The sequence below is a fragment of the Pantherophis guttatus genome, chromosome 2 (genome assembly GCF_059756535.1).
Source record: "Pantherophis guttatus breed Tessera chromosome 2, ASM5975653v1, whole genome shotgun sequence".
NCBI lineage: Eukaryota > Metazoa > Chordata > Lepidosauria > Squamata > Colubridae > Pantherophis > Pantherophis guttatus.
The window spans coordinates 128767707-128795033 of NC_142064.1; the positions used below are offsets into that span (position 1 = coordinate 128767707).

Here is a 27327-nt window from a genome sequence, read left to right on the forward strand (position 1 = left end):
TGCAGGGAACAACTTGGTTCACTCTCCTTCGCGTCTTGGTCTTAGTTCTTTTATCAGTTTCCTGCAAATTGCTTCTGGGCTTTCTGCCAACCATAGTAAGATTACAATTATTTATTCTTTGGATTCTTGTAGGCTGTTAAGAAAGTTAATTAACAGCCTTTGTTTGAAAAAGACTGATCTAATTTAAAACCAAATTAAATAATATTGGCCCACGACAATTAAAATCCCAGTAAATTTAAAACCAATTAAAATTTCAATTTAAAATTTTAAAAAGGGGAGAAAAATTAAGCCAGGCCGGCTTGCTGGAATAAAAGGGTCTTAAGAGCACGGCGGAAGGTGCGCAGATCCGGGATCCTCCGTATCTCCGGGGGGAGCTCGTTCCAGATAGTGGGTGCCCCCACAGAGAAGGCCCTCCCCCTGGGGGCCGCCAGTCAACACTGCTTGGCTGATGGCACCCGGAGGAGACTCTCTCTATGAGAGCGTACCGGCCGGTGGGAGGCTATTTGTGGTAGTAGGCGGTCCCGTAAATAACTAGGTCCTAAGCCATGGAGCGCTTTAAAGGTGGTAACCAAAACCTTGAAGCGCACACGGAAGACCACCGGGAGCCAGTGCAGCTCGCGCAGGAGAGGTGTTACACGGGAGCGCCATGTTGCAAACTAAGGTTTGTTACAAACTAAGGTTTGTACAGACTTTGTGTGTGCTGCGTTCTTTGGGGTCCGTAGCTGGGGCAGAACAGGGTTCAAATACATATAAGAAGAGAAAGAATTTTAAACATCAGTATTCGATTGAAACCAGGCCTTTTTCTTGCTGGGATCAATAGACTGTCAATTAGAAAATAGCCATGGAAGATTAATTTTATATATGTTTATTGTTGAAAGACTATTATATGTTCAAAAATGGAAAGAATATGAAATACCCACCATAGAGGAATGGCTGGTGAAGATGATAGAACTAGCAGACATGGCAGAATTAGCTCAACAACTACATTTACTGGTGTCTGGAAACCCTTCGTTAACTTTTTGAGGGAAAAAAGAGAAAAATGAGCTTGTGATTTATGAATTTAAAGATTAGAAAGGGTAACTTATGGGAAGAAGGAAATTATGATGTAATCTTAGCGAAAGAGAGGGTAAAATGTAAACACATTTATAACGGCTGTCAAAAAGATTTGAAGTTTCTTATATTTTCTTTTTCTATTTTCTTTCTTACTTATTCACTATTTTTCCTTGTTTCTTTTCTAATATTCGTATCATTTTCCTCTTGTTCAGAATTTCTTCAATAAAAATTATATCAAAAGAAATTTAATCATACTAGGCCACATCCAATGTGTTACCAGCGGACTTCCAATCACATAGATGGGATTTAGAAGAAGAGAAAAGAAGAGAAGAGAAGAGGAGGGGAGAGGGGAGGGGAGGGGAGGGGAGGGGAGGGGAGGGAAGAGAAGAGAAGAGAAGAGAAGAGAAGAGAAGAGAAGAGAAGAGGAGGTCTTCTAGTCCAGCAGTGGACCCTACACCATTGTAGGAGGTCTTCTAGTCCAGCAGTGGACCCTACACCATTCAGACAAGTGGCTGTCCAGTGTCTTCTTAAAAACCTCCAGTGATGAAGCGCCCACAATTTCTGAAGGCAAGCTGTTCCATTGGTTAAGTGTTCTCACTGTTAGGAAGTTTCTCCTTAATTCCGGGTTGCTTCTCTCCTTGATTAATTTCCAAACAATGTTTCTTGTCCTGCCCTCTGGTGCTTTGGAAAATAATTTGACCCCCTCTTCTTTGTGGCAGCCCCTCAAATACTGGAATTGCTATCATGTCACCCCTAGTTCTTTTTTTTCTCTAGATTAGCCAAACCCAAATCCTGCAGCCTTCATATGTTCTTCATATGTTTTAGACTAGGCCCTTGAACATCTTAACTGTTTCTCATCCCTTCCTCTCTACTCTAACTCTGCAGATACGTGGATGGGAAAGAATGCAGAAAATTAAGTGGTGGCAGCTATTCTGTCAATGGATGGATAAAGCCCAAATACAGCTGCTACAACTTCAGTTTTTAATTTGCTTAATTTAATTCTTAATATCATTAATCTTTTATAAATCAATTATACTAGTCAGCAATATGCTATCTGGGCAGATGTTATATGAATAAGTTGCATATTAATTAAATAACAATTTACACCCCCAATTTTATATTAAAAAAACAGAAAATCAACAAGTTGTTAAAATCTGTAATGCAATTAGTAATTTGCAAATATCAGACATGTCATAACATAATTCATATTTTCACTTTGGGATATTATATTACTTGGGACTTTAAATACAAATAAAGTTACATGTATAATTTGCTCTTCTAAATTAAAAAAAATTATAGAAAACTCAAAACTACACTAAACATTCTGTTCACATTTAAACTTAAGGAGACTATTAAAGAAATTATCTGATATTAATAAAACGATCAACGAAAAAATGGACTATTTTGAAAAATATCTATTAGCTAATCAGTTATAAGAGAACGTGTTTCAAATAATATAAACAAAAACACTACATTCAGCTGATTGGTTCATTAAAAAGAAGTTAGTTAATTGCAAAAGATAAATGTTAACTCATGAAAATTTAAAACCTACTTATAGTTCTGTTTAATTCCAGTTTAAATATATCCATGAGGAATTTTTAAAAATCATTGCCATGACTCTAGGATTTGCATTACCACCTCTTTATTTACAAAAATCAGGTATTAAGGCCGTGTTTCTGTCTTTTTACTATAATATAGGTAGTCCTCGAGTTACAACAGTTCATTTAGTAACCATTAGTAGTTACAACAGCACTGAAAAAAGTGACTTATGACTCTTTTTTCACACTTACGACCATTGCAGCATCCCCATGGTCACGTGATCAATATTCAGACACTTGGCAACTGACTCATATTTATGACAATTGTAGTGTCCCGGGATCATATGATCCCCTTTTGCGACCTTCCGACAAGCAAAGTCGATGGGGAAGCCAGATTCATTTAACCACTGTGTTAGTAAGTTAATAACTCAGTGGTGGGTTGCTACCGATTCATACCGGATCGGGCAAATCGGTAGCGGTGGCGGGAAGCTCCACCCACCTGCCCAGACGCTTCTGCGCAAAAGCTTCTGCGCATGCACAGGAGCGCACGCGCACACACGAGCAAACCTGCAGTGATGGGATTTGGAACCCGCCCCTGTAACAACTGCAATGATTCACTTACTAACTGCAGCAAGAAAGGTTGTAAAATGGGGCAAAACTCACTTAACAACACTATCTTGCTTAGCAATAGAAATTTTGGGCTCAATTGTGGCCGTAATTTGAGAACTACCTGTATTTGTAAAAATAGTACTGTTTTCTGATTTGACTGACTTGGTGCAAAAAAAAAAAAAAAATTCTGTTCCTGAGACTACAACTACCTCGCATTGGTCTGAATCAGCAATAATACACTCTTCCTACCATAGGCCTGTGTTGTTTAATACATAGGTCTGTATTGTGCTATTCCATATCATTGCACTTTGTGAGGTCATTGTTCTATTTCTGAAACAACTGACAGTTAAATTCTGCACTGATTGAATTGATTTTCAAGCCAGCTTAAGGGTCTGCTGTATAAAGTGATTGTATAGAGGTCTCTGAGTGTGGGCTGAGATCTAAAACTGTAATGATTATTTCCATATGATCTGACTAGGGGTGCTAGCGTTCTTCCCATGTTTAGTTATTAGGAGAAAATACAATGTACTCCTAACCAGGAGGATTGTAAAATGTACTCTTGATAAAGATCTTTTAAGAAACGGGTGGGGTTTAATTAACATGACCCATAGCAGGAATGAGAGAGAAGGGTTGGGACTGCGTGTCCTTTGAAATCCCTTCTGGGCTGAAACAGATACTTAATTTAAATCGTGAATGGATTTCTCTGTATTTTTCCCCCCAGATTTGCACGAAGCAAAATTCATCTTCTTTTCAAAAGTCAGAAAAAAGATTGCCAAGGGATGCCTTCTCCCTCCCGTCCCTAGGAACGTTTCACTCTGAATAATTGTTTCTCTATCCTTAACTATATTACAACTCCATTGGCTGTCTTGCAATTTATAGGCTATAAGTAAAGCAAATATTCACTGATATTAACAAAAAGACTTTACAGTAATTTGAAGATTACTTGGGGCCCCCATAGAGGAGCATCACCCTGGAAGTGGTTGATGAATTAAGAAGCAATCCCACCCACCCACCCCTTACGCATCCTGTTCCCTCCGCTCTCCATATTTTAAAAATAATTCTAGTTTTGATTATAATTTCTACTTTTATGGTTTTGGAAATATTTATCTTTTTATTATTTTAATGCTTTTAATGCTATAAGCCTCCAAGAGTCACTTCAAATTGAGATGGGTGGCAAATAAGTCGAATGAATGAATGAAAATAATAAACAAACAAAGAAAAACAAACAAACAAACAAACAAACAAACAAACAAGCAAGTAAGCAAGCAAGCAAGCAATACAGTCTTCTGGCTGTGCCCTTCCAGCTATATCGGATTAGAACATTCATTGTCCCTCAGCCAGCAGGTTTTAATGTATGTGGATGTCATCAAAGGAGGCAAGCTGCTTTGAGTAACATTGGCACTATAATGTGACATTAAACTTAGTCAACAGTGTCTATCAAAAATGCTTAGTTGTGTTCATCTACTAATAATTATGCATAATAAGGGCACAATGTAGCTGAGTGCACATTATTGCAAAGACAATACATGTTATTACTTAGTCTACAAGCAAGATTATTTGAAGCTGGCTGGACTTCTACTGGCTCATGTGGAATGGCTTGGATTGCCTGAACAAAATAAAAACATGAATCATCTGTTTCTGAAACAAAGCTATTATGTCCCTGTGGGATTCCTGATGGAAATCCATCTGAGAAAATGCAAGAAAGCCAATCGGAGAAAGGATAGGATATATCATTAAATACTCTTTAAAGCATCATAAGTAAGGGAGGTTGGGATAGGCAAGTCATTCATCAGAAAACACCAAATAACAAATGCATCATGAGACAGACAGCTGTTTTCAATCTACTTCATTGACACAGTATTAACATAATTAGTTTAAATGATACAATAATAGTGATGCCAATTAGTGATATGCTGTAATTAACTCATTCTAACTTTATTGTACAGCAATTAAAGACCCAAATTGCTCTTTTAAAGCTATAAATTCATGGAGGAAGAAAGGTAGGAATCTAAGTTTCTTAGAGCCTCAGATGGAAATAAAAATGATACTTGGCAAGGAGGAGGAGGAAGAAGAGGGAGAAGAGGGAGAAGGAGAAGAAGAAGGAAACTATAGACAGTTTATTGAACTTTAATGTGGAAGGAATTGCCATGCCATTCTGCATTACGGTGTGGAATTCTTAATGTTCTCTGACTGTTATCGCAGTAATTATGTTACCATAGTTGGGTAATTAACCAAGTTTACAGAGCACCAAGAAATCTAGATTTCCACCTGGAGCTACAGATATTTTCTTTATTGGAATCATTCCACAATGCCACCACAGGGATCATGAACACTGATAGCCTAACAAATGCACAGCAGCATTTTTAATCTCCAGAGCTTCTTCATGCTGCTGTGGTCAATACCACATTCCTCAACATGCCCCAGCCCAGCCAATGGCAGTAAGCCATAGCATTGCTGCTCTTCCTTACCTGATATTCCTCCTTATGTATACTCTCTATGTCAACTCAAGGAATTGTTGTCTTCAAATGACCAGACAAAAGACTAAATCTTGCAATCATATACATATTAATAATGTATATATTAAGTTTAAAAGTTACGGCTAGACTTTCATGGGAGAGTTACAAGGCTGAGTTAGATCTGCCTAATTCAGTGGAACTGATGAGAATAATGTTTGAGGTGCTTCTTCACCAGTGTTGTTGCTGCTATCCCAACTGTTTAATACTGGTATGAGATTTATATAGGGTTGGAACTTCAGTAGTGACCCCTAAAATGAAAAGAAAAAGAACTGCTTTTGAGGAGAGTTCTTTAGCATCCCAATGGCTCAAGATTTCCAATAAACATTGAGCAAAGATGTATTGTATATAATCTTAACTAACAAGTGAATGAACAGCCATATTGGGCCTCTGCATATCCCTAGGAAATTGAAGCAATGCAAATGGAAGCCCCAATGTTGCATATATGGAATCGTTAGTAGAAACAATGCCATTTCTCTTCCTTTTTCTTTCTCTCCTGCACATCAATCTGCACAGTGTCCTTCCAGAATTCTAGATTTTCAGAGGACAATTTAGAACTTGGATACAATCTAGTTATAACTTTAAAAATAGCAAACTGTTTGGGTTAAGAGGAGACATTTCACTATCAAACCCATGAAATAAAATCCCCGGCACTAGCATTAAAGCCAATATAAAGGTATAACAGACAACAATTGCATACCCCAGTGTTTCTCAACGTTGGCAATCTGAAGTTGTGTGGACTTCAACTCCCAGGATTCTGCAGCCATCCACACTGGTTGGAGAATTCTGGGAGTAGAGGTCCATACATCTTCAAGTTGCCAAGATTGGGAAACACTGGCATACTCACTTTGTTTAAGATATCGATATTATTTAAATATAATCTTAGCCAGAATTGGCTATGGTTACCAATTCACAACTGCGATGACCTAGGGAGGTGATTCTGATTTAAATTCAAAGGTGATTAAAACCAGACTCCTGATTCTGTCAGGGCCTGTTGGGACTTGATCTGATTCTCCTGAGATCTGCATCCAGCTGCAGTGTGGTAAACCACTGAGCTGCTGGTTTCAGCAACTATCTAAACAGAGAAATTCCTTCAGGCCTTGGACTGAGTCTGCCCACTCAGCAAGTTATAGGTTCCTTTTGGATGAGAAGAACTGAGGTTGCTGTCCACACTAACCCTGCAAGGTACTTCAAAGCTTAGTGGTATTCCTATTTCATCAGGCCCCAAATTTGTTCTTTTTCTTTCTGGTTTGTCCTTTGGTCATGTTGTGCAAACTCTTGATTCTGAAGACCTCAAAACTCCAAATTATTTATTCCCATCTCTATCTCAGCTGCCCCAAATCAGGCCTTTTGGGTTAACAGAGTCAACAAAAGAAAATACACTAATAAATTAAGTGAAAAACAAGGTGGGAAATGGTGACATTTTGAGTGCAGTGCACCCATCTCTTACAAGCTGTTGGATGCATACTGCTCTCCTGGTGGAAAGGTATATGTATTCTTCCTTCTACCAAAAGTCCCATTGGTACCTTTCTTCTCATCCCACTTTCTCCCTTATTTTCTGTCTTTGAACAAGTCACTTCTCACAAATACCAGTTGAGGGCTGAAAAAAATCCAGACAACCTCTAGAAGGCAGCAGAGAACTTTCTGTGTACCTTTGCAGTCATCTATTGGTTTTCAGATTCAGTATCCCCATATACAGTTTCCTAGCTCTAGTAAAAGTACATTTATCTTCATTATGCCAGAAGTTGCTGTTCTTCCATTAATATTTACCCTTATAGCCATCAAGCTATCTTGATGGCTGCAACCTAATTTAGTTGGGAAAAGGCCATTTGTCAGTTTGTATTCATTTAATTTTTGTACCCTGCCCCAAACTGTAGATTCTGAGCAGCATATAAGAGTCTAATAATAATAATACAAACTTTGAGTGATTAATTGTGATCAGGTTTGTGTTGGCTCTTAGCAATCACATGAATTCCTTCCAGCATTATGTATTTTCAACTTGGCCTTTAGGCCTTTCAATAATGTGTCCATCATCTTCCTGTTTTTTCTCCAATTTTTCTGAATATTATTAACTTCTCAAGAGAACCAAGGTTCCACTTGATATGTCCAAAATATAACAGTTGGATCTTGGTCATTAGTGGTTTGAATGAACGTTACAGTTTGATTTGCCCTATAATCTCTTTGTTTTCAGCTCTACCCATGGTGTCTTCAACATTGAAATTGAAATGCATCAATACTGTTTCTATTTTGGTACTTCCATGTTCAGCTTTTGCATCCATAGAGTCGCTATTAACTAAACAATTCTAATTATTGTTAGTATAAACACACCACAGCATTTAGAAAAACAAAAAAAGCAACAAACTAAAAACATTAGAGAAAACCACCACTCAAGATGCATGGCACAAAACATTAGCTCTTATTGGACATATGTAGAAGAGAGTTGTTTTAATGGTCTTCCAAAATTCGAAGAAGGGGGCAACTATAAGAGATTCCAGACCAATGTCTGTACACATAAAGATCTGTTTTCTTGTTCATGTCCCTTAATTCCCCAACATGGGTTCACTGGTGGGGTTGCCTTGCCAACAATCTTACCACTACATTTTTGACCCGCTATAGCTTCTGAATTACCTCCAAAGGCTGCCTTGTGTAGATTCCTAATTCAACTGTAATGGTGATGCGGGCATGACTTATAGTTTAGTTATTTGTTAAATTTATTTGCTGCCTATCTTGCTATGGGGCTATTCTAGGCGGCTTATAACAATATACAAATAGGGAAATAAAGTGTAAACATAACAATAGCAAAAGTAATGGAACAATACAATAAACAATGAAAAAGAAAACAATGAGCATACAGTGATGTGAGATGGGCGGGTGAGGAGCAAAGGGGGAGGTGAGGTTTACTATCAGTCTAGTAGCCTTCTCCAGTGTGGTACTTGCCCATTGGGGCCCCTTTTTTTGTCAAAGTTGTGGAAGTATCCTGGTCAAATAGGTTACAGCTGACACACTTGCTGAAGCTCATCTAAGTCTCTCTGGCCATGGTCTCCCATTGCAGCTTAAACAATAGCTCTGAGTCCAGGAAGGCCTCCATATCACCAACCACCTCCTCCGATATGAGTGTGAACCTCTTGGGAGTTTACTTGGCTTGGGTTGATATTCCTGAATGTTTCATGATATTCAGCATTTTAGTATGGGATGGATTTAATGTGATCTATTTGGCCCCAGTCCAGGCACTGCTTTAAGCTTTCCACTGGTATCCCTGGCTTGGACTGGGATGACAATTGGACAAGGGGATGTCATCAGCATACTAATGATACCAAACCCTGTACCATTAAATGTTCTTTCTCAAATAGCATAACGAGACCGCTCAGATTTATAGTAACCCAGACACATGGTCTCAAGGGCATCCCCAAGGCCACAGTCTGAAACTCCCTCAAAAGAGAACTCTGAACAGAACTGCTAGGCTGAAGTCAGTGGTGAAATGTAAAAATTGTTACTACCAGTTCTGTGGGCGTGGCATGGTGGGGGGTGGTGGTAATGTGACTGGGTGGGCGTCGGCCAAAGAGGTTGTAGAAAAAATGATTTTAAAAGGCTCTGACAATCCCAGCTGAGCCGCGCGATCATCAGAGGCTTTTTTTTTTTTTAACTTTTAAAAGTATTTGTAGAAAAAATGCTTTTAAAAGTTAAAAAAAAAGCCTCTGATGATCGCGCGGCTCAGCTGGGCTATAGGGGGGGCAGGGATTTCTACTACTGGTTCTCCGAACCACCCACCGCCATCGCTACTGGATCAAGCGATCCGGTCCAAACGGGGAGCATTTCACCCCTGCCTGAAGTCTACAGATGCAATAAATGCAGAGAAGTACTGATGCTTTGCTGGTCTTATCAGCATTGTGTAGACTCGAGGATGAGCCATGTTCGGTTGCATTTATTTCAGATATTTCATCATCAGTCTAGGGCACCTTTTTGTCGGCTGTCTTAAATCTGTGGGAGTCAGAATCCTTGCTGATTGATTGGAATCTACTTGGAGATCTACCAATACCTCAATTTGCCACTAAGCCAATTAGGGGTATTTAGGTATCTATTACACCTTTTTCAATATGTCAGGCAAAGTAATACACAGCTCTTAAAACTGCCAGATTTTTTTTTCAAGAGGAAAGCCACAGTACAATCTTTTAACGGTTCCCCCCCCCCCGTTCTCTATTAGAGTCATTCATTACAACCAGAACAGCCTCAGAATGTGTAAACTAACAAATTAACATTCCTTTGTTTTTGTCCTCACATATAAGAGGAAATTTTATACATTAATCAATCATCACAAACTTTACAACATAGAGACAGGTTCCCTCTATAGGTAGTCCTCGGCTTACGACCACAACTGAGCCCAACATTTCTGTTACTAAGCGAGACTTTTGTTAAGAGATTTGCCTTATTTTCTGACCTTTCTTGCCACAGTTATTAAGTAAATCACTGCAGTTGTTAAATCAGTAACACGGTTGTTAAGTGAATCTGGCTTCCCTATTGACTTTATTTGCCAGAAGATTGCAGAAGGTAGTCACATGGCCCCAGGATACTGCAACCATCATAAATAGGAGCCAGTTGCCAGGTGTCTGAATTTTGATCACGTGACCATGGGGATGCTGCAATGGTCATGTGAAAAATAGTCATAATAGTCACTGAAACATTGCTGTTTTCAGTGCTATTATAGCTACAATAATTTGTTTGCTATGCCATCCATCTCGTAAACTCGCAAGATTCATTTTTCTTGCCATGTACCGGTACATGTATAGATCCGAACTAGACTGTGTTGTTTCTCCATGTCATATAATATATGTGGGCATATACATAATTTTGTATTTATTTATTTCATCATGTTCATGTAGTGTATATTGGAAGTGGTGACCCTTTGAAAGCTACCGTATTTCCCTGAAAATAAGACCCTGTCTTATATTTTTTTGAACCCTGAAATAAGCGCTTGGCCTTATTGCCATGCGCTCAAAAGCCCGATTGGGCTTATTATAAGGGGATGTCTTTATTTGGGGGAAACAGGGTATATGCAATGAAATTTCATTTTAAAGTATGCCGATTAGTGTACATTCAAAGTGACAATAAAGTTATTCTAAGTCGAAGTCTAAAGTCTTCAAATGGTCACTAAATGAACTGTTGTAAGTCGAGGGCTACCTGCATTCCTGTACCATCTAATAACTAGCTGGACTGTGGCCTCAGAGAACAAAGGTAATGGGTCTATTTAGTTGAGGAAACTGTAACATCTGCAAACATGCATGGAAATTTATTTGAGAAGGAGTGGATGTCAGATAGAACCACTTCATGGCTATCAGCCTTAATAATATAATGGGGAAAACTTTGAGGAGTCTTGTGAGTATATTCTTGTTATTTTAGAACAAAATAAATAAAAATGCACTGGCTCCTGCTTGATTCTGGTAAGGGAAGAATGCCCAGCAGGTGAAATTGAAACAGATTGATGTATCGATCCAACCTGTATTTTTATACACAAGCGTACATGCGCACATTTTCCTACCGCATAGAAATTCCTTCTGTCGTTTTGCAGAAGAAAAGCAAAAGGTTTTGTGACAAGCGCCAATACAAACATGCTGACGAACCAAAGCTCTCTCCACCCAAACTGTAGCCCCAGGACCACCTATCAAGGCAAAGCTGTCTTGCCTGGTTCCAGGAAATGCTTGGCTTGCTAGTTAGAAGGAAGGCTTTGCGCTCCCATAATAGAAATGTGGCTAAAAAAGAGCCAAGAATAGAGCAGGCAGGTGGTAAGTTTTCCTTCAGCCTTGCACCTCTGATTCCAGATGTGGCATTGCTGTTCTGTTGAGCTGCATCCCCTTGGTTTCCTTCCCAAGATATAGTTGGAGGAAATACTAGGTTATCTGACACCCACTCTTTCTCAGATTAATTTCCAACCTATTTTCAGATGCTTTTCAGACAGAGGAATAGTGAAAGGCAAGATAACGGATGTAGGAAGGAGGCAATAGGACAGTGCTACAGAAGGGGAATGTGGTTTTCTGGCAAGGAACGGATGTCCCTTCATTCCTACTTTGTAGTGGGAGCGGCTTGTCCTGTAGATTTGACTATGGAATGAAAATTGTGCCATTCAACAGGTGGTTCTGACAATCCTCCTGGATACGTGGTGATCTATGTAAGAATAGTAATTTGCACTGAGGGAAAGTAACTATTCTGTAGTTCAATGTATGCTAACAAAATGTGGAAATCCACAATAGCTCAAATTAACTTCTGATGTTTTCAGTTGGCCTTAATCTCTGATCAACATATTTTGGATTATCGATTATATACAATCAATTGACAGACTTAGAAGAACTTTATTGTCACTTTGAATGTACACTAATCGGCATACTTTAAAATGAAATTTTGTTGCATATACCCTCTTTCCCCCAAAATAAGGTAATAAGCCCAATCGGGCTTTTGAGCACATGGCAATAAGGCCAAGCGCTTATTTCAGGGTTCAAAAAAATATAAGACAGGGTCTTATTTTCGGGGAAACACAGTAGCTTTCAAAGGGTCACCACCTCCAATATACACTACATAAACATGACGAAATAAATAAATACAAAATTATGTATATGCCCACATATATTATATGACATAGAGAAACAACACAACACAATAATTGACTGCAACTATTAAAGTTTAATCTATTAAACAAAGTTATGGCTTCACTTGCTCTTGGCCATCACAAGCAATAAGGATGTTTGATTGAGAGTTCTCAAAAAAGGACTCTGGGATCCCTCAAAGGCAATAAAACGGATTAAATCCAGATTACTTTTGGAGTGTAGACATAGAAGGTGCCTGGTTGGGGTAGTGGTTAAGGTACCAGACCAGAAACCGAGAGACTGAGTTCTAGTCCTGCCTTAACCATGAAGGCAACTTGGGTGACCTTGGTTCAGTCATTGTCTCTCTCAGCCCTAGGAAGGAGGCAAGGGCAAACCACTTATGAAAAACCTTGCCAAAAAAACCTCTGCAGGGATTTGTTCCGGTAGTCACCAGGAGTCAACACACACACAAAAACCACACAGAGCATATCTAATCTGTACAACAATGTCCCAGTAAATCTATAGCAGCCATTGCCTGTGACCCAACTTTCTCTTCAGATCAGATTATGACCGTGAACAAGTAAGAGAAGTTGCATTATCTAGCCAAGGAAGCAGCCCTGTCTTCACATGCTTTACTCCTCGATAGTAAATACTCAGATTGCCTAGTTGTGGAAGAAGAGACTGGTGGGGAGTTGTATGTGAGCTGGGGAAGTAACACCTTCTGTGAACAGATTAAACTTGATCTGATTCTTCTACCTTTGGGTATTTGCAATATCAGACTAGCTATATACCGCGAGGTAGGCAAAGGGTTTAATTATTATAAACTTGAGTCATTCTTAGGTCAAGGAAAACCGGAATATCATTCTGCCAGGCTTCCATAAGCGGGGGGGAGGGGGGGGAGCTTGCCTAAACCTGGTAGGAATGACTTAATGTCAGGCCTGCCCTCAAGTTATAGGGCTTCATACCTGCAGCATTGCTAAGATCTTCTTGAAATGTACTGGCTTCCCATTAGATGTGTTGCTGACTAATCAATGCATTTAAACTGATCTCTGTTCAACTCATGCATGAAGTTGTGTGTCTGGGCATGCATTTTTAAAGGAGAGAGAAAGAGAGAGAGGGAGAGAGAGAGAGAGAGGGAGGGAGAGAGGGGGGGGCTGTAGTAGGACGTGCTGAACTTTCACATCTTTGCTATCAGGGGTATATTAAAGCTATGAAAGACTCCATAGAGAGTAGTAGATCCTGAACTCTGCTCCCAAAACATGACCTTAACTTGGGGTGGGGGGTTGGAGAGAGAGGGAGGGGGGAGGGAGAGAGAGGGAGGGAGAGCGCTATTTTATGTCCAACAGAAACCCATCCATGTGCTCTCTTAGAAGCCAAAGACAACTAGCTCATCCTTGTGAAAAATGCAAACACAAACAGAGACACCAATTTATCACTTGCCATTTTACAGGATATAATACAGACACAGAAAATAAACACATACAGAGAAACATCTTTCTTGTCTCCCCGTCTCTTTTTTTTTCTCCTAAGCACATACATTACAGAGTGACTCCCTCGAATAGGTCAGGCATTCAGGCTCCCACATCTGGACATCCGGATGATCACTAGAGGGCAGCAGAACAATTTTCTGTGAGTCTCTGCTGCCCTCTAGCTGATGTCTAGATATTTCCAATCCAAACCTGGCAGCCTTAATGACTGACCGATCTCCCAGTAAGAGATTTGGCAGCCCTAAGTAATACTTCTAAAGGTATTACTTGGGTCTCTTCCTCTACATATAAGAAAGAAAAACACATCCAAAGTGAAAGCTAACTTAAGATATTTTGGACCCTGTATTAGAATGGTAGATCCCTTTGTTTTTCACATAAAAGCCTTAAGGGTAATCACTGTTTCCTCCCCTCCCCTCCTCCAAACATTGTTAGGACATAAACATTGGAAGCTCTTCAGCAACCCAGAGGATGATATCTATAATATCTGATCTCAAAAAGAAAAAAAATCCTCACTGTTCTTTTTGAGATGTGGAAAAGTAGTTTTTAATAATAGCCCTATGCCTAGAAAACATTCTAGAGCCAAGCTGTATTCTAAAACAATGTTTTTCAATCTTGCCAACTTTAAAATGGATGGACTTCAACTCCCAGAATTCTCCAACCAGTATGGGAGTTGAAGCCTACATGTCTTATAGTTGCCGAGGCAGAGAAATACTTGCTTAGAGTGACATACTGTCCATCTTTCACCTACTTTACCTCTTTTTTAAATACTATAGTTTCGAGAAAAATCTTTGTTTTTGCCCTAGTAATTTCTTCTCCTTTTCATTTTGTTCATTATTACTTCAACACAGTGGTGAAATCCAATTTTTTTTACTACCGGTTCTGTGGGCGTGGCTTGGTGGGTGTGGTGTGGCTTGGTGGGCATGACTTGGTGGGAGTGGCAGGGGAAGGATACTGCAAAATCTCCATTTCCACCCCACTCTGGGGCCAGCCAGAGGTGGTATTTGCCAGTTCTCCGAACTACTCGAAATTTCCGCTACCGGTTCTCCAAACTACTCAAAATTTCTGCTACCGGTTCTCCAGAACCTGTCAGAACCTGCTGGATTTCACCCCTGCTTTAACATCTCTTTTATCTTGTCTTTGTTTAAAGATTTTTGTCATTCATTCTTATTTCTCTTTTGGTGTGTAGTCCAGAGATGGGTTTCAGCAGGTTCTGATCAGTTCTGGAGAAACGGTAGCGGAAATTTCGAGTAGTTCGGAGAACCGGTAGTGGAAATTTTGAGTAGTTCGGAGAACCAGCAAATACCAGCTCTGGTTGGTCCCAGAGTGGGGTGGAAATGGAGATTTTGCAATATCCTTCCCCCAGAAGTGGGGAGGGAATGGGGATTTTGCAGTATCTTTCCTCTGGAGTGGGGAGGGAATGGAGATTTTACAGCATCCTTCCCCTGCCACACCCACCAAGCCACTCCCACCAAGCTGTGCCACGCCCACCAAGCCACACCCACAGAACCGGTAGTAAAAAATTTTGAAACCTACCACTGGCACTTGTAGTCCTCTTAACTTTTGGATACAGGCAGAGTTCTCATATTATTGTCTTTGGGGGTAAGCAACATTACTACACAATGGGCAGAAAAAGAAGTAGAAGAAAGTAAATAAGTAGGAGATAAGAGAAAAGGAAAGCTAATTTACCAACAGACCAGTCAGTGCACTTCTTTATATCTTTCTATCTTTGCAAATTCTCCTGGTTTCTACCATATCCACTGACCCATACATTGCCTTTTGATTTTTAAACTTCTGATCACTCTCTTTCTGAGAATTTCAACGAACAGCTTTTTCGTCTTCCTCTTCTTCCCAATTTTTTTTAATATTTGCTTTGCAATTAAATCTTTATCCCTTCTCTCTTTATCCCTAAACCATTTCTTTCCTACTAGTTTCTCACTTTTGTAATTCAGTGTAGATTTATTTATCAATCTATTTATCAACCACTCCCAATTAAAAAAAAATTAGACCCTCACAGTCTTATTAACCGGATTCATAGGGGGGAAAAGCTGTTAGTTTATAGAACCTTGATACCTCACTTATAATAATAGACTGTTTGATCTTCTTTCTGAATATCTCTTGCAGTAAAGAGAAGACTGCTACAGACTTCTCTAATATGGAAGGGATGTGAAAGGTTTGCATGATCTGAAGAGAAATCAAGAGTTCTTTACCTTTTTAAGATACAAGCTGGATGACTAGGTTCTCCTGCAAAGATTTAAAAACATGACATATCAAAAAAAGTGGCAAGGACACTACAGAATACCAAGATTTGGGTGGATTATTTCATCTGAATACCAGGAAATTATCCCACTATATCTATCCTTCCAAAACTGCATAGCAAATTCTTCAGAGCCAAATGAAAACTTATTCCACCTGTATTCCTAAATAATAAACATTCCCAAATTCCACTGAATCAAAGAATTTATCTCTATGAATCCAGAGTAACCAAAGCAATAAATAATGTTTTATTATACTGCCCATTTTATAAGAACTTGCTATAAAATGTATTAGTTCTCTAGCATTGGAATATCTGGGTGGAACAGATGAGTTTATACAACTCCGCATTTTGGGTATACACTATTATATAATGCACAGGGGAGCCAAGTGTGTAGCTTTCTGAAAAATGCACCCACATATTATTCATATTATTCTTTTCGCTTTGTAGATTCAGTTCCTCCTAGGACTTAATAATGTTTTATTAGCTTGTATTTATCTTTGTGTTCAATCTCTGATTATAAATGAAGATTAGTGGATATGTTCTGATCCTGTCTTGGATCTGTACTCTAGAAAGAATACAGAGAAGAGCAACAAAGATGATTAGGGGACTGGAGGCTAAAACATATAAAGAACAGTCGCTGCAATTGGGTATGTCTAGTTTAATGAAAAGAAGGATTAGGGGTGACACGATAGCAGTGTTCCAGTATCTCAGGGGTTGCCACAAAGAAGAGGGAGTCAAGCTATTCTCCAAAGCATCTGAAGGCAGGACAAGAAGCAATGGGTAGAAACTAATCAAGGAGAGAAGCAACCTAGAACTAAGGAGAAATTTCCTGACAGTTAGAACAATTAATCAGTGAAACAACTTGCCTCCAGAAGTTGTGAATGCTCCAACACCAGAGGTTTTAAAGAAGAGATTGGACTGGCCATTTGTCTGAAGTGGTATAGAGTTTCCTGCCTGAGCTGAGATTGGACTAGAAGACCTCTAAGGTCCCTTCCAACCAGGGGTGAAATGCTCCCGGTTAGGACTGGATCACCCAATCCGGTAGAGATGGCAGCGGGTGGTTCGGAGAACCGGTAGCAAAAATCCCTGAGCCCTGCTCCCTCCACCATGCCCAGCTGAGCCGCGCGATCATCAGAGGCTTTTTTTTTTACTTTTAAAAGCATTTTTTCTACAACTTCTTCCGCCAAAAAAATGCTTTTAAAAGTAAAAAAAAAAAAAGCCTCTGATGATTGCGCGGCTCAGCTGGGATTGTTAGAGGCTTTTCAAAGCATTTTTTTCTGCAACCTCTTCCACCGAAGAGGTGGTTTTAAAAATGCTTTGAAAAGCCTCTGCCCATCAGGCAACACAGCTGGGATCGTCAGAGCCTTTTCAAAGCATTTTTTTAACCACCTCTTCCGCTGAAGAGGTTGCAGAAAAAAATGCTTTAAAAGTCTGACAATCCGAGCTGAGTTGCCTGATCGTCAGATAGGCTTTTAAAAAAATATCTGAAGATCAGGCAACTCAGCTGGGATCATCAGAGAGACTTTTAAAACATTTTTTTCTGCAACCTCTTCAATGGAAGAGGTGGTTTAAAAAATGCTTTGAAAAGGCTCTGACGATCCCAGCTGTGTTGCCTGATCGGCAGAGGCTTTTCAAAGCATTTTTTTGCATTTGCAGAAAAAATGCTTTGAAAAGTAAAAAAAAAAAGTTGGCCATGCCCACCCAGTCACATTACCCCCACCACCACCAAGCCATGCCCACAGAACCGGTAGTAACAAATTTTACATTTTACCCCTGCTTCCAACTCTGTTATTCTGTCATACATTGCAAAGTGTCATCCTTTGATTCTGAGAAGTCTACTGCAACATTTCATTTATTCTCACTCATGCTTTACTTCCATCATATATTGGTTTTACTGCATATAACAACCAATACTGAATATCACATTCATACAAAACATTCTGTAATTTGGGTCCATTCACTATATCATGCTTCTAAATCAACAAATGTAACATTTTTTCCACAATTTTCTCGATAACCTGGTGAAGAGCAAAAAAATCTTCCCAAGCACAATTAAACAAATTCCCCATGCAGTTTTTGCATTCATACATGCTCCCTCCCTCCTTTGTATATAGGGGAATAATAATAATGTTAGTTGGATCACTAGGCATAGATGTAATTTTCACACATAAACTAAATGAGATGTACAGCCACTCCATAAGCAAACCACATCTACGGTAGTTTTAACTACCAGTGATAGTGTCTATATTTACAGTCTTGCCATTTCTCAACATTCTCATGGTATTTATCATTTTTGGACTTGCAGTAACCAAGAGTTAATTTCTGTTCCACTCTTATATGTCACTATCATTCTAATACAAATCTTCAAGGCACAGATAATCCTTGACTTATGACCACAATTGAGCATCCATTTCTGTTGCTAAGTGAGTCAGTTCTTAAGTGAGTGTTGCCCCATGTTGCAACAACCTTTTTTTGCCACAGTTGTTAAGTGAATCACTGCAGCCGTTAAGTTAGTAACACGGTTGTTAAGTGAACCTGGTTTCCCCACTGACTTTGTTTGCCAGAAGGTCGCAAAAGGGGATCATATGACTCTGGACACTAACTGTCATAAATATGGTCAGTTACCAAATATATGGATTTTGATCATGTGATCATGGGAATGCTGCAACTGTCATAAGTGTAAAACCAATCACAAGTCACTTTTTTCAGTGCCGTTATAACTCTGAATGGTCACTAAACGAATGATTGTAAGTCGAGGACTACCTGTACCCTTCCAATTTGCTTCTCCTCAAATCACTTCATTACTTTGGTTTATTACATGGTTACAGCCAGAAGTGCTCTGACTGAACATTTTTTTTGATATGAAAATTATTCAGAACCGTCTTATTGAGAAAGACACTGGTTCTGGCAGACCAGTTCAGCTAAATTTAAAGATGGTACTTGAATTGGATTGTTGAGTAAACAGTCAATTTTTCCTAAAGATCTGTATTAATTTTGATGACTTCTGTTTTTTGTGACTCTTGCTTTTGTTCATGTGTTTCAGTACTATCAGTGCTACAAGGAAACCCTCCTGTTCCGGTTTTTCATAAAGAGAAGGCAATGAGAAAATTTAATATCACCATTTTAACTAAATTCTCATTTCTATTTTTCATTTCAGCCAGATAGTTCACCCGGTGATTTAGACATCTCTGTCAACCCTTCTACTCTACAGTAGATAAAGCAGGCAGGAAATACGTCTTATTGAGTTAATTTTACTTTATTGTAAGGCTACATTAAGAAAAACTTAAACGTCTGAAAGTACAAACTTCCCGCTATCAGTTTTATCTATCTGATCTATTAGGGTGAACCCTAAGTTTTTTCTTTTGACCATTAAACCCTTGGGGGCTCATTGTCTCTTGTCTGATTTTTGCCATAGGCAGCATCTCTTTCCCTCGTCTCCCAAGGTCACCCACACATTCCATTGCAATCCCTGGAATAATCAACGAATACTCAGCATTTAGATTTTACATGTCAAACATACGAATCTGTGATCTTTTAGGAGCCCAGGACCACAGCTGAGCTTCTCTATCTTCTCTGAATGCTATCTAGCTGATGTCAACAGAAGAATCCCCCAGTTTTGGAGAACTTTAAGGTTTGGTGCAGTGGTGAAATCCAAATTTTTTTACTACCAGTTCTGTGGGCGTGGCTTGGTGGGCGTGGCAGGGGAAGGATACTGCAAAATCTCCATTCCCACCCCACTGGGGGAAGGATATTGCAAAATCCCCATTCCCACCCCACTTTGGGGCCAGCCAGAGGTGGTATTTGCCAGTTCTCCGAACTACTCAAAATTTCCGTTACCGGTTCTCCAGAACCTGCTAGGTTTCATCCCTGGTTTGGTGAGTTTGTTTTATTTTAGCACACTCCCATTCCCATCCTTAATTTGTTGTGGAATCAAAAAAAACCAAAACACATGATCTTAAAATACAGACATTTTGTAATCAAATTTTGGTGGTGCCTTCTTGAGCTCGAAGGGAGCTGCAGACAGATTGCTAGACCCAATTGATTACCCGAGATTTAGAAGGAGAAACTTTTATAAATGTCCATGTATTTCTTTTCTATTACAATTCATACAAAATAGATTTTTCTGTATTTTCACAACAAATAGCACATAACTGACTGATACCTTTTGCCAGCTTTTTCACAGATTTGGGTAGGCAGCCAATATAAGAACCGATTTCTAAATCTAAACAAGATTCTAAATGTTAGGCCATATTTATAGAGAGATTCCTGTTTTTGGATTCCCTCCCCAAATCTAATAGCCAAAAATCTCTTTTGGGCAAGAACGATAGTTTCCACCTCTCTCCTCTATTGATAATTAATTTGCTTGTGATCATCTGCAACTGGTTCTCAACCTTCCTTAGCAGAAACTTCACAGGCATAATCAATTGCTGCTATAGCAACAGGTAGCCCCCGACTTATGACTACAACTGATCCTGGGATTTTGGTCATAAGACATTACAGTTATAAATTGAGTAATCATATGACCAGATTTGATTTTACAACTGTTTTATCATGGCTGTTAAGCGAGTCACTACAATCATTAAATAGATCACATGGTTAAGCAAATCACACAGTCATAGGTCCAAAACCTTTTGCTGGAATATGGCAAGAAATGTTGCAAAATGCCCACACAGCATTGGTGAAATTCACTTACCTTCCCTACCAGTTCACCAATGTGCACATGCGCAGAGCCTCCCGCAGCCGCAGCTACCGGTTTACCCGAGCCGGATAGAACCGGCTGTATTTCACCACTGCCACACAGGACCACAGAATGCTGCAATTTGTCATAAATGTGAGCCAGTTGCTAAACCCCCAACTGCAATCCCATGACCGCAAAGATTGTGCAGCAGTCATAACTTTGAGGATAGATCGTAAGTAACTTTTTTCAAATGTCTATGTAAAATTTAAAAAAAATCACTTTTAATATCACTTTTTAAAGTTTAAAGTTGAGGATTATCTATCCTTCAGCTTCTTGTGGTATCCTGTTAGATGGATCTATTAAGCTGCTATTTATTTTCAGTCACTCATTTTCGTTGAACAATGTAGTGTTCGTTGAACAATCCCAAACACAAGGGATTGTACAAATATTGTATTTGTTTGGGTACCTCTTTTCTTACTAGTCTATCTGTCTTATCCATGTCAATCTTCCCAGGTACACCAGACAGAGAACACAACAAGAAGAGCTAATTCAGCATTACTGAAAAACTACATTAACAGAATCTTGCAAGTCTGAAAGTACAAATCTCCCACCATCTCTTTTTACACTCTAATAAGCTGGGTTTCTTTCTGAGTTTCTTTCTCTGCAGCTGTGGATATACCCTCTCTTATTTGATCATGCTCTTGGCAGCATCTCTTCCCCCCATTTCTCAAGATATTTCCCATATAACATTACCTATGAGCATAGCTTATTAGTCACCCAAATGTTTGATGTGTTACGACTTCAGAGAACAAGTTGGTTTTATACCAGGGGTGAAATGCTCCTGGTTCAGATCGGATCGCACGATTCGGTAGCGATGGCGGCGGGTGGTTCGGAGAACCGGTAGCAAAAATCCCTGCGCCACCCCCACCCCCCCATGCCCAGCTGAGCCGCACGATCATCAGAGGCTTTTTTCTTTTTTACTTTTAAAAGCATTTTTCTACAACCTCTTCCAACAAAAAAAATGCTTTTAAAAGTTAAAAAAAAAAGCCTCTGATGATCGCGTGACTCAGCTGGGATCATCAGAGGCTTTTCAAAGCATTTTTTTCTACAACCTCTTGGCCGAAGAGGTGGAAAAAAAATGCTTTGAAAAGTCTCTGACGATCCCAGCTGAGTTGCCTGATCGGCAGAGAGGTATTTTTTAAAAAGCTTGTCTGCCGATCCCAGCTGTCTTGTCTGATCGGCAGAGGCTTTTCAAAGCATTAGAAAAAATGCTTTGAAAAGTTAAAAAAAAAAAAGTTGGCCACGCCCACCCAGTCACATTACCCCCCCCCAAGCCTTGCCCATAGAACCGCTAGTACAAATTTTACATTTCACCCCTGTTTTATACAGTATGTAAGTGGTTTTTTCAATAGTCAGCTTTTCTTTCATTTGACCCACAGCCCATCTCCGTACAGTCTGTTTTGGCTGTTCTTCAATTGTCTCAAGGAATTGAGAGAAAATAATGAGAATGAGACATTGGAGAACTCACTGGATGGGCCAAAGTGTAGTGTATTCAGATGTTGTTGTTAGTCGCAAAGTCGTGTCCGACCCATCGTGACCCCATGGACAACGTTCCTCCAGGCCTTCCTGTCCTCTACCATTCCCCGGAGTCCATTTAAGCTCACACCGACTGCTTCAGTGATTCCATCCAGCCACCTCATTCTTTGCCGTCCCCTTCTTCTTTTGCCCTCAATCGTTCCCAGCATTAAGCTCTTCTCCAGTGAATCCTTCCTTCTCCATAGTGTAGAAATGGGAGGTGCCAGTCTGGGTATTCCTTGCTCTAGCTCTATGTCCTGAGCTGAAAAGTTCTGAAGATCCGCCTCCCTGGTGACGTCTCTTCAGTTTTTTTCAGCTCAGCACAGCTCATGGTTGCAAGATTTTAGCTCCTGAGCTTTGAGCCAGTATAAATAATTGTTTTTTTCCCTGGATTTTTCTTTCTTTTGTTTTCCTTTTCTTTTGGAAGCTGCTTTCCCCTCGTTGCTTGATTACAGGTACTGTGTAAAGGGGAGCTCTCCGGTTTTGGATTGAGCGTGGGGGGGGTGGCTGTTGTTCTCCCCTCAATCTCCCTTATCGTGGGGGCGGCTGTGAGGGGCTAGCCGGCTGGCTTTCGCCCCGGTCTCTCCAAATATTCTTCGGAAGCCTCCCAGGCTTCACAGACAGCCGCGGGAGCCGCGCGCGCCATTTTGAAGGGCCGCGGCGTCCCTTTGATCACCACTCGTCAGCTGGAAGGCGGAGCGGCGTTTTTTGGCCTTATTTGTTCGTTTTGAAGCCTTCTGTATCTGCTGCAGCCGCGCCTGCCGGAATTGGCTGCTGGAGTGTTTCTAGGTGCTTTGGCTGATGGTGTGAGCCGGGCGCTGGGCCACGCTACATTCTGGCGGGCAAGGGCGGCCTGTAAGTCGCGGCGGCCTTCGTCCCCGCGCATTTTTTTGGCGCGAATTAGGCCAGGCGGCTGTGATCCCCTGGCATCATTCGAATACAGAGCTGGTGTTTTATTTGGAATGCAAGAAGGAGAGTGTGAATTTCTGACCAGAAAATTTTTTATCTGCGGGTTTGCCTGGCGGCCTGACCTGATATGGCTTCTGATTATGGAGAGGGTCTTTCTTTGAACTGTGGCAGTTGAGGAGCGGCCATTTTGAGACCTGGGCGCCATTTTGTATTTAGTTTCTAGGCCAGAATAATTTTATTTCGTTTATTTTCTTTCCTTTTTTTTTTTTTCTCTCTTTTGTTGGTTTTTTTGCAGAGTCTTTGGAATTTGGTACCTGTGACTGCCATCTGACTTAACATCATGGGGGATGCTGACAGGCGAATGGATTTCCGTTCATCCCCTTACTACAGGCGGCCCTCCTTCCGCCAGGGGGGAGCTGGGCCAAGCTTTCCCCGTCAGCAACGGCCCTTTCCCTCCTTCAGACCTAATTATCAGGCAGATAGATCAGCCTTTCCCCGGGGTCGCCAACAGTCGTCCAACAAGCCCTTTAGGGGCTCCGGTGGCAGAGGGGCCAGGAGATCTAAGTGACTATCCGTCACTGGATCCTCTTGGGGGCAGGCTCGGCCTGTTTGCAGACCGCTGGGACGACCTTACTACAGACAATTGGGTGAGGGAGACAGTAAGAGCAGGGCTCTCCCTCGAATTCCTTTCACCCCCTCCGAGGCGTTTCCTCTGCTGCCCCGTTTCTGGAGACCCGTTCAGGCGGGAAATCATGGAATCGGCTATCCAGCATTTGCTGGATATCCGGGCCATTCAGCCGGTTCCACGGGGGCAGTGGGGGCACGGGTTCTATTCCATCCTATTTGTCATCCCAAAGGCCTCGGGAAGGTGGAGGGCAATTCTAAATTTGAAAGGCCTCAACGAGTTTATCGTTTACAGAAGGTTCAAAATGCACTCCCTGCATTCCATTTTAGCCGGAATCAGGGAGGGAGACTTCCTAGCCTCCATAGATTTGACCGAAGCCTACCTCCACATCCCAATTCGGCCGGAGCATCGTCTATACCTGAGGTTTTGCTATTCAGGCCGTCACTTTCAATATCTTGCCCTGCCGTTCGGGCTGGCCTCCGCCCCCCGGACGTTTACCAAGATTCTCTCTGCTTTGGCGGCATATCTCAGGTCTCTTCCCATCAGAATTCAGTGTTACCTCGACGATCTGCTCATACAAGGGTCCTCCCAGCGGCGAGCGGAACAGGACTTGGCCACGACAATACAGGTATTGAGGGACCACGGGTTCTCGGTGAATCTGGCAAAGTGTCATCTCGTACCTTCCACAAGGTTAGTTCACCTGGGGGCCCTGATAGACACGATAGCGGGGCAGGTCTTCTTGTCCCCGGACAGACAGGACAGTATCAGGGCGCTGATTCAGTCCATTCAGGGATCCCAGTCAGTTCAGGTAGCCCAGCTATCCCAATTGTTGGGGAAAATGATTTCTTGTATGAACATAGTTCCCTGGGCCAGGTTCCATGCGAGACCACTACAGTGGTTCTTGCTCCCCTTTCAGAAGGCAGGAACGAGCGCATCCATGATGAGGGTTCAGGTTCCCCCACGGGTCCTACGATCCCTGACCTGGTGGATGTCGGGGGCCATCCAGAAAGGGTGCTTCTTCAGGGAACCCCGCAGGGTGATAGTAACGTCGGATGCCAGTCTGACGGGCTGGGGGGGCCATTGTGGGTCTCAGGTGGCCCAGGGCCGCTGGTCCTGCCAGGATCTATTCCATCAGATCAATTGGTTGGAGCTCCGGGCTGCTCGTCTGTCTCTTCAGACCTTTCTACCGCAGGTGAGGGGGCAGCATGTGCTCCTTCTCACGGACAATACGACGATGAAAGCCCATATCAACAGACAGGGGGGAACTCGTTCCGGGCCTCTAATGCGAGAGGCGGAGACCCTCTGTCTTTGGGCAGAGACTCACCTTTTGTCTCTGACAGCGGACTACATCGCAGGAACGGACAACGTAGAAGCCGACTGGCTGAGCCGAGCCATTGTGGATCCCTCGGAGTGGAGGCTCCATCCCAACTTGTTTGCGGAGATAGTCGACCGGTTCAGCCGCCCGGTAGTGAACCTCTTCGCCTCCCCAGCGAACTCACATCTCCACCTTTTCTTCTCCCGGTTTCCTACCCCAGGAGCGGCGGGGGTGGACGCTCTGCGGATCCCGTGGCCCAGGGGCCTCCTTTACGCATTCCCTCCCCTACCCCTAATCCCGGCCGTCATTCGGAAGTTGATACTGGAGGGGGCGGAACTGGTTTTAGTGGCTCCTTATTGGCCCAGACGCCCTTGGTTCGCCGACCTGGTCGACCTGTCGGTCGCCACTCCCTGGCGGATTCCCCCGGACAGAGTCGCGCTCAGCCAGGGCCCGGTTCAGCATCCGGACCCGCAGAGACTGCAGTTAGCCGCTTGGAGGTTGAGCGGGGCCTCTTGAGGCGGGAGAACTTTCCGACCAGGGTCATCAGAACTATGCAGGCGGCCAGGCGGCCCTCCACCACGAGAATATATGAGGCAACGTGGAACAGGTTTGCTGGGTGGTGTGCCTCCAGACAGTTGAGCCCGACTTCAGCATCGGTGGTGGAGGTGCTGGAGTTCCTGCAGGACGGGTTGGACATGGGACTTTCCACTAACACTCTACGGCGACAGGTGGCGGCGCTAGGCACTGTCTTGACATTTGGGAGGTGGGGCTCCCTTGCTAACCATCCGAGGGTGAAGATCTTTCTACGTGGGGCAACTAATTTAAGACCGCCGCCTCTTCACCGTTATCCCACTTGGGATCTCGCTAGGGTTCTTCAGGCTTTGACTAGGGCACCCTTCGAACCGTTGAGGGAGGCTAGTCTCCGTCTCCTATCGTGTAAGGTCGCCTTCCTTGTGGCCGTCACGTCTGCCCGACGGATCTCAGAGTTGGCGGCTTTATCGGTGCGGAAAGACCTCTGTATTTTTCATCCTAACAGGGTGGTTCTGCGGTTGGATCCTGCCTTCCTTCCTAAGGTCAACTCCTTGTTCCACCGAGCGCAGGAGTTGATCTTGCCAGACTTCTGCCCTCGGCCTCGGCACGCCTTGGAGCGGAGCTGGCACACTTTGGATGTGAAGAGGGCCCTCCGTATTTACATTTTTAGAACCTCTTCTTTCCGAAAGACGGAGGCTCTCTTTGTCTCTTTTCAGCCGTCGACTCTTGGCCACAGGGTATCCTCTTCCACGGTGGGACGCTGGCTTAGGACGTGCATTTCATCTGCATATGAGCTTCAAGCTCTCCCGGTGCCTTCGGGGATAACGGCCCACTCCACCCGCAGCGCTGCCACGACTGCGGCCTGGTCTACTCAGGCGTCAGTAGAAGACATTTGTAGGGCGGCCACATGGACTTCTCCCACTCCCTTCATCCGTCACTATAGACTTGACTCCTTTGCTTCTGCGGAGGCGGCCTTTGGGAGAAGGGTACTGCAGAGGGTTCTTGAAGATCCGGGGTCGTCGGCCCAGGACAGCTCCCTCCCTTAGGGCTGGTCAGTCTTTGGTATGTCCCAGACTGGCACCTCCCATTTCTACACTATGGAGAAGGGACGTTGGTCTTACCGTGATACGTTCCTTCTCGTAGTGTAAAATGGGAGGTGCCAGCCCCACCCTGCTTGTGGCTGCCTGGACCGGCTCCCCTGGTGGAGCATGTTGTTTCTATCTTTCAGTCTGCGTACATTGGCCTGGACGGCGTACCATTCGCTTTCGCTTCGCTGGCAAAACTGAAGAGACGTCACCAGGGAGGCGGATCTTCAGAACTTTTCAGCTCAGGACATAGAGCTAGAGCAAGGAATACCCAGACTGGCACCTCCCATTTTACACTACGAGAAGGAACGTATCACGGTAAGACCAACGTCCCTTCTCATTAGGTGGCTAAAGTATTTGAGTTTCATCTTCAGGATCTGGCCTTCTAAAGAGCAGTCAGCGTTTATCTCCTCTAGGACTGACCAGTTTGACCGTCTTGCAGTCCAAGGGACTCGCAGGAGTCTTCTCCAGCACCATTGCTTTCAAAGGCCTCAATTCTTTGGCGCTCAGCCTTCCTTATGGTCCAACTTTCACAGCCATACATTGCAACTGGGAAAACTATAGCCTTGACTATATGCACTTT

At 42.3% G+C, this 27327-nt stretch overlaps 1 protein-coding gene across 8 annotated transcripts in view; it reads left to right on the plus strand.

The window, feature by feature from the left end:
• The window catches only part of GLI1 (GLI family zinc finger 1), a 142549-nt gene that overhangs the window by 26730 nt on the left and 88492 nt on the right, over nucleotides 1-27327 (plus strand). The window contains exon 1 of one of the 8 annotated variants that reach the window (XM_087886694.1): nucleotides 26979-27062. The exons of the other annotated variants lie outside the window; for them this stretch is intronic. The gene's annotated coding sequence lies outside the window, so the exon portion shown is untranslated. Of the gene's footprint in view, nucleotides 1-26978; nucleotides 27063-27327 lie in introns of those variants that run through there. 8 annotated transcript variants of the gene reach the window in all.